The sequence below is a fragment of the Muscardinus avellanarius genome (assembly GCF_963383645.1).
Source record: "Muscardinus avellanarius genome assembly, chromosome: 16".
Classification (NCBI taxonomy): Eukaryota; Metazoa; Chordata; class Mammalia; order Rodentia; family Gliridae; genus Muscardinus; species Muscardinus avellanarius.
In genome coordinates, this window is record NC_137802.1 from 22,525,516 (window position 1) to 22,534,076 (window position 8,561).

The window sequence follows — 8,561 nt, forward strand, 5'->3', positions numbered from 1 at the left end:
GTGCTGGGGATTGAGCCCAGGGTGTTCTACTGAGCTACACACCAGTCCTTTTTTGTTGTGGTGGTACTGGGGGTGGGACCCAGGGGCTTTCTACCTCCGGGCTATACTCCCAGACCTATTTTATACTTTATTTGGAAACAGGGTCTCACTAAGTTGCTGAGAGCCTCACTAAGTAGCTGAGGCTGGCTTCAAACCTCTGCGATCCTCCTGTCTCAGCCTCTCAAGCACTGGGATTACAAGCGTGCGCCCCCCCCCCTTCCCAGCCTACAATCCTTTTTATTTTTTATTTTTTGATACTGGAGATTAGATGCAGGAGTGTTCTACTTTTGAGCTACATCTCCAGACCCATTTTATTTTATTTTATTTTATTTTTTGCGGGTCTGGGGATGAAACCCAGGGGCATTTGACCTCCAAGCTACACCCTTGCCTTATTTTTTATTCTTTATTTTGTTTATTTATTTTCTTTGGTGGTACTGGGGGAGGAACCCAGGGGCTTTTCTACCTCCAGGCTATACTCACAGACCTATTTTATACTTTATTTGGAAACAGGGTCTCACAAAGCTGCTGAGAGCCTCACTCAGTAGCTGAGGCTGGCTTTGAACTTGTGCGATCCTCCTGTCTCAGCCTCCCAAGTGAGGGGATTACGATCCCAAGTGAGGGGATTACCACTATGCCCGGCTTATTCCTTATTTTGAAATAGGGTCCAAGTTGTGGCGGGCCTAAGTAGTTGAGGTTGTCCGCGAACCGCGATCCTCCTGTCTCAGCCTCCCAAATGCTGGGATTACAAGCGTGTGCAGTACTGGTGATGGAACCCAGGAGCATTCTACCTACTAGTTACACTCCCAGCCCTATTTTTTAGTTTTTTACTTTTTATTTATTTTTTTTCAGTACTGGGGATGGAATCCAGGGGCATTCTAATTCCGAGCTACACCCCCAGCTCTATTTTTTAATTCTTTTGAAACAGGATCTCACTGAGTTGCAAAGAGCCTAAGTAGCCGAGGCTGGCTGTGAACCACGACCCTCCTGTCTTAGCCTTCCAAACGTTGGGATTACAAGCATGAGCCACCATGCCCGGCTAGACTTTTTACTTTTTGAAATAGGGTCTCACTGAGTTGCGAAGGGCCTCGCTAAGTAGCTGAGACTGTCCGTGAACCACGATCTTCCGGTCTCGGCCTCCTGAATGCTGGGATTACAAGTGTGTGCCACCACCCCCGGCTTATTTTTTATTTTGAAACAAGATCTCATTAAGTTATCAAGGGCTGGCCTCAAACCATCAATCCTCTTCTCTCAGCCTCCCACAAACAAATTACAAAATTACAGGTATGTACCACCACACCCAGCTTTTCAGCTTTTTTTTTCTTTTTCTTTCTTTTTTTTCTTTTTCCCTCACAGAACTGGAAATGGAACCCAACCCGTGGGCATTCTACCTCTGAGCTATACTCTCTGCTCTGTTTTTTATTCTTTTTTTATTCTTTTTTTTTTTTTTTTTTGTGGTACTAGGGATAGAACCCAGAGGCCTTCTACCTCTGAGCTACACTCCCAGACCTGTTTTATATTTTTATTTTGGAAATAGGGTCTCACTAAATTGCTGAGGGCCTAAGTACCTGAGGCTGGCTTTGAACCTGTGTGATCTCCTGTCTCAGCCTCCCAAGTACTGAGATTACAAGCATGTGCCAACATGCCTGGCTTGTTTTTTTATTCTTTATTTTGAAACAGGATCTCACTAAGTTGAAGATGGCCTTACTAAGTAGCTGAGACTGGCTATGAACCTGCAATCCTCCTGTCTCAGCCTCCCAAGTACTAAGATTACAAGCATGTGCCACCACACTGATTTTTTTTTAATTTTTTAATTTTTTTGGTGGTACTAGGGGTGGAACCCAAAGGCTTTCTACCTCTGGGCTATACTCCCAGACCTTTTTTATATTTTATTTGGAAACAGGGTCTCACTAAGTTGCTGAGAGCCTCACTCAGTAGCTGAGGCTGGCTTTGAACCTGTGCGATCCTCCTGTCTCAGCCTCCCAAGCACGGGGATTACAAGCGTACGCCACCACGCCCAGCTGGTTTTATTTTTTAATTTTGAAATAGTATTGCTGAATTACTGCTCACTGGTCTCAAACCTGCCATCCTCTTGTGTTGGCCCCCACCAGGACTGGGATTACAGGCACACACCACCACCAGCCCTGCAGACCACAGCCTTTGACACACTTGCATGCCAGCTGGTGTGCATTTGAGCAGGTGCTGAGGGGCCTGTGGGGGCGGGGGATCCTTCAAGAGCAGAATACGGGCCATTTCGACAGCAGCCTCCTGCCCCTGAAGAGTAATATGATGGGTCCCCAGAGGCTCTTGGGCAGCGAGGTGCCTTAACTGTGCCACTACCAGGGGCCTAACTTAAGGGTGGTAACCCATATCCCCCAATATAGATCATGGGCTTATGAGGGTTAGGGGCCCAGGATTCCCAATATAAGGGAGTTGTGTCTCCTCAGGCACAGCCCTCCCCTAGGGTGGGCAGGTCAGGTGGAACAGGAGGGTTTTGAGAGACTGTCCCCCCATTCACTGACTTACCCCAAGCCCTGGGGCATGGCTGGCTCCCCAAGCGTCAGAGGTACAGCATTCTTCATCAGGATGTCCTGTCCTGGCTCTGGCCTCCCCTGCCAGCCTGGGGCCACCACCTGTGCCCAGTGGCCTCTGAAGTTAGTCATTTTCACCCCCTGAGCAGACCTGAGATCCAATCGGCCTCTGTGCAGACAGCTCCTGACCTGACCCTGCTCAGAGTGGCTCGGCCTCCCCGTGCCAAGGAGTCAGCAAGAGTGAAGGCCAGAAGCCCTGCCACAGGCTCTCTTTGTGGTCTTAGGCAAATCACAAGCCTCAGTTTCCCTGTGTGTGAAAGGGAGCTAAGGTCGTCCTTGTGGTGCTGCTGGTTGGGCCTGGGTGAGGTACCTGTGCAGTGGCGTGCCTGGCATTGGACAGGGACCTGACCACAGCAGCATTATTTAATGGCCCTGGAAAAGAGCAGACACCACAGGAAGAAGGCACCACCGCCATTGCCATTAGGTCAGGACACCTGCTAAGGCTCTGACCAGGTCAGACTTGGGGCCGAGTAAAGAAAGAAAGCGAGGTCTGATTCTACCAAGCCCTCCTCTTGTGGTCCCTCTCAGCAAAGCCTTAAGAAGTTAGCCCTGCCAGCATAGTGTTACACACTTGTAATCCCAGTACTTGGGAGGCTGAGACAGGAGGAATCGCAGGTTTGAGGCCAGCCTCAGCAACTCAGTGAGTCCATCTGCGACTGAGTGAAACCCTGTTTAAAAATAAAAGAATAAATAGGTCTGGGGGTATAGCTCACAGGTAGAATGCCCCTGGGTCCCATCCCCAGTAACACACACACACACGGCCCTCATCACTCCTCTATGTCTTTCACGCTTCACACTTTGGTACGAGACTTAGTCAAAGGTCTAAGATCTCAAGATCATCAAGTGGTAGGCAGGTGTATCGGGAGTGGAGTGGCTTGGGTCTCAGCCATGGGGCAGCTCCTCCACATAACCTCCCCTCGAACAACTGCTTAGCTGTGCATGTGTGTGCACATAGGTGTGTGCGCGAGCCCGGGATGTGTTCTGGGCACATCAGGTACGTACATGTTTAGAGGAGTGTGCAGGGACAGCCTGTGTGCCTCTCCACCTGGACAGAGAAAATGAACCTTGTCTCAGTGGATCTCTTTCCAGCACTAGAAGGATCCTCTAGGCAAGTGGTGTCCAGGGTCCATGGCCCAGCCCAGGCCCTCAGGGTGGTACCTGAAGGGTTAATCTGTTTCCCGGTCAATACAGTGTCACTGGTAACTTAGCAGCTGACCCGGTCCTGTTCTTTTGTTGTTTCTAGCACCTGGCTTACTCCTGGGCACACATAAGCATTCAATAAATGTACGCTGTGAATGACTAAGAACAGCCTTCCCTCTATTGCTACTGTCTCTTCCAGGATCGCACATCTCTCACCCAGGCTCCCTGTGCCTTGCCTGAAATGTGCTCCTCGCCCTCCCCTACACGTGCTAACTGGCCTGACTTTCTGCACTGTTTGCAGAAATCCCAGCAACTCAGGAGGTTGAAGCAAGAGGATCTCCAGCTCAAGGCTAGTCTGGGCAACTCATGAGATCCTGTTTCAAAATAAAAAAATGAGCCAGGTGTGGTGGTGCACGCTTGTAATCCCAGTACTTGGGAAGCTGAGATAAAATTGCAGGTTTGCAGCCAGCCTTAGTGAGGCCCTTCGAAAATTAGTGGTACCCTGTTTCCAAAAAAAGAATAAAAAATAGGGCTGGAGCAGGGCATGGTGGCGCACACTTGTAATCGCAGCATTTGAGAGGCTAAGACAGGAGGATCTCGGTTTGTGGACAGCCTCAGCTACTACTTAGTGAGGCCCTTTGCAACTCAGTGAGACCCTGTTTCAAAAATAAAAAGACTAGCCAGGCGTGGTGGCGCAAGCTTGTAATCCCCGTGCTTGGGAGGCTGAGACAGGAGGATCGCACAGGTTCGAAGCCAGCCTCGGCTACTTAGTGAGGCTTTCAGCAGCTTAGTGAGACCCTGTTTCCAAATAAAATATAAAAAAGGTCTGGGAGTATAGCCCAGAGGTAGAAAGCCTCTGGGTTCCACCCCCAGTACCACCAAAAATAAAGAAATAAAGAAATAAAGAAATAAATAAAATAAAAAGACTAGCCGGGCGTGGTGGTGCACACTTGTAATCCCCGCGCTTGGGAGGCAGAGACAGGAGGATCACGCAGGTTCTAAGCCAGCTGCGCTGGCTTAAGAGACCCTGTTTCCAAACAAAAATATAAAAAATAGATCTGGGAGTGTAGCCCGGAGGTAGAAGGGCTTCCAGGAACCCTAGTACCACCAAGAAAATAATAAATAAATAATAAAAAATAAAAAGACTAAAAAATAGGGCTGGGGGTGTAGCTCGAAGGTAGAATGCACCTGGCTTCAATCCTCAGTACCGCCAAAAATTTAAGAGCACAGGCAGGACAGAGTGAGGGGTCTCCAGTGGACAGCCAAGGCTGCTGCTGAGCTCCGGTTCCACAGGGAGTGCCTCCTTGATCCTCATCCTCCAGTCTTCCCACCAGGTGGCCGCCCTCACACTAGGGCCCTGAGCAGTGGCTACAGGGAGAGCACTCCCAGGGAGATTCTGCTGGATGGGATGGGAGGGGCTGCCTGACTATCTGAGGCCCAACCCTGCTGGGGTAGAGGTGGCTTGGGGCCCAGGGGAGAATATGGGTGGCAGGAGGCAGCTCAGGAAGGGATGAGCCCAGGTGGAGAGGTACTACATGGATGAGTATGGGGGCTGCTTCTTGGCTTCTTGTCTGGACCACAACCCCCAAAGCTGAGCTCTGCCACATCCCTCTTTTGGTGGGGGTACTGGGGTTGAACCCAGGGGTGCTCTATCTCTGAGCTATACCCCCAGCCCTTTTTATTCAGTTTTAAGTAGGGTCTTGCTAAGTTGCCAAGGCTGGCTTTGAACCTGCAATCTTCCTGTCTCCGCCTGCCAAGTGCTGGATCACAACATCTGCCTCATTCCCCCAGTTTATTGTGTGTGTGGTACCAGGAATGGAGCCCAAGGGCATTCTACCTTTGAGTTACATTACCAGCCCTGTTTTTTAATATTTTATTTTATTTTATTTTATTTTTTGGTGGTACTGAGGTTCCTGGAAACCCTTCTACCTTTGGGCTACACTCTCAGACCCATTTTTTATAGTTTTATTTGGAAACAGGAAACAGGGTCTCTCTCTCTTTTTTTTTTCTTTTCTTTTCTTTTCTTTCTTTCTTTTTTTTTTTTTTTTTTTTTTTTTGGTACTGCAGTTCCTGGAAGCCCTTCTACCTCTGAGCTACACTCCCAGACCTATTTTTTTAAGATTTTTTATTTGGAAACAGGGTCTCTTAAGCCAACAAGGCTGGCTCTGAACCAGCCCGATCCTCCTGTCTCCGCCTCTCAAGCCCGGGGATTACAAGCGTGTGCCACCACACTCAGCTTTATCATTTATTTATTTATTTATTTATTTATTTATTTATTTATTGGTGGTACTGAGGTTCCTGGAAGCCCTTCTACCTCCGGGCTACACTCCCAGACCTATTTTTACATTTTTATTTGGAAACAGGGTCTCCTAAGCCAGCGCGCGCGGCTGGCTTAGAACCTGCGCGATCCTCCTGTCTCTGCCTCCCAAGTGCGGGGATTACAAGCGTGCGCTACCACTCCCAGCCTAGCTTTCTTTTATTTTGAAACAGGTTTTCACTAAGTTGTGGAGGGCCTCACTAAGTAGCTGACGCTGGCCTTGAACCTGCAATCCTCCTATCTCAGCCTCCCAAGTACTGAGATTACAAGCTTGTGCCACCACACCTGGTCTCCATTTTTGATGGAGTCAACTGAGAAAATTATTTCTCCTCTACCAGGAGAGATATAGCATAAGCTCGGTGGTCATACAGGGGCAGTTGGACCTTGACCTCCATGTTGGGGACACAAGGGGACCTGATGAGGACCTAGAGACCACAGCCCCCACCCAAGTGGACAGCCTTGACATGGCTCCAGCCAGTTACCACTGTGTGTTGATGAGCTCTGTGCCACCACTCCTGATTCTTTTTTTCCCCAAAAAAGAAACTGGAAACCCTGCATTTCACATAAAATATTCCTCTTTCTTTTTCTTTTTTACTTTTGCAGTATTGGGGATGGAACCCACGGGCATTCTACCTCCGAGCTATACCCCCCAGTCCTATTTTTATTCTTTCTTTATTTTTTGTTTGTTTGTTTTTGTTTGTTTGTTTGTTTGTAATCATACATCACTTTGGAATACAAGACTTGAGATCCCAGCCTCGTTGGCCCCGGCACTGGCCTTGTCTCGCAGCAGGCTCCAAACCTGGCCTCGCTGGCCCCAGCACCAGCCTAAACACTCAGCAGGCTCCAATCCCGGCCTCGGAGGCCCCAGCACCAGCCTTGCCTCACGGCAGGCTCTGACCCCGGCCTCGCTGACCACGGGACCTGCCTAACCCCTCGGCAGGCTCCAATACTGGCCTCTTAGGCCTCAGTAGCGGCCTTTCCTCACAGCAGGCTCTGATCCCAGCCTCGCTGGCCCCACCACCGACCTAAGCCCTCGGCAGGCTGTGGTCCCCACCTCGGAGGCCCCATCACTTGCCTTACCTCACAGCAGGCTCCGATCCAAGCACCCTCTTCACCCAGCAGGTTGTCCCACGTTCTCAAGGGTGCGTCGTGGTAGTATTCTGCCTCTGAGGTAATTTCTTCAGAAGTTCCAGGTGTATTATGTCAAATCTCTGCCTCCCCTGAGTACTTGCCACTGGCAATGCGACTGCCTCCACCGTTTCAAATCTTTCCCAAGCTTTTTTCCCATATCGCATAATGTCCAGTGTTCCTAAGCATGCGGGACAGTAGCATTCGACCTTTGGGGTAATTTCTTCAGAGGATCAGGGTGGGTTGGATCAGCTGTCTGCCTCTCCCAAAGACAAGTCTCCACCGCCACCTCGGCCACTGCTGCCACCACCGCCTTCCTCCTAGGTCTCCGCTAGACTCTCTCCTTACAGGTGATGTCCAGGATTCTTAACGATGTAGAGAAGCAGCAGTCCTCCTTCGCGGGGAATTTTTCCAAAAGTTCCAGTTCAGATGGATACGTTTTGTCTACATCTCCAATATTCTTTTTTTTTTTTTTTTTTTGGTGGTACTGGGGTTCCTGGAAGCCCTTCTTCCTCCGGGCTACACTCCCAGACCTATTTTTTTTTTTTTTTTGAAACAGGGTCTCTTCTTATGCCAGCGCGGCTGGCTTCAAACCTGCGCGATCCTCCTGTCTCCGCCTCCCAAGCGCGGGGATTACAAGCGTGCGCCACCACGCCCGGCATACATCTCCAATATTCTAACTGCCACCGTGGCCATCTTAACCCCTCTCGAATATTTTTCTTTTTTCTTCTCCCTTTTTCTTTTTTTTTTTTTTTAACTAAGAGAAGAAAGTGTGTGGTTTTGGGAGGATGTGGGATCAGGCACTCAGTAGTGATGAAAAAAATTTTTTCTTTCCGGGTGGGGGGGGTCACCTAAGGGTGCCCTGCCTGCGCCCGCCCACCTGCCTGGGGTCCGGCCTTGTGACCAGGACCTACGAGCCTTTCCAGGTGTGGGGGGGTCGCCTAAGGGTGCTCCGCCTGCACCCGCTCACCCACCCGGGGTCAGGCCTTGCGGCCAGGACCTCCGGGCCTTTCTGGGTGGGGGAGGTCACCTAAGGGTGCCCCGTTGGAGCCCCCCCACCCGCCCAGGGTTAGGCCTTGCGGCCAGGACCTCCGGGCCCTTCTGGGTGGGCTTATTCTTTATTTTGAAACAGGGTCTCACTGAGTTGCAAAGGGCCTCACTAAGTAGTAGCTGAGGCTGCCCTTGAACCATGATCCTCCTGTCTCAGCCTCCCAAATGCTGGGATTATAAGTGTGCACTACCACGCCCGGCTAGCCCAGTCCTATTTTTTATTTTTTATTTTTATTTTTTTTGCGGGTCTGGGATGGAACCCAGGGGCATTCAACCTCCAAGCTACACCCCCTGTCCTA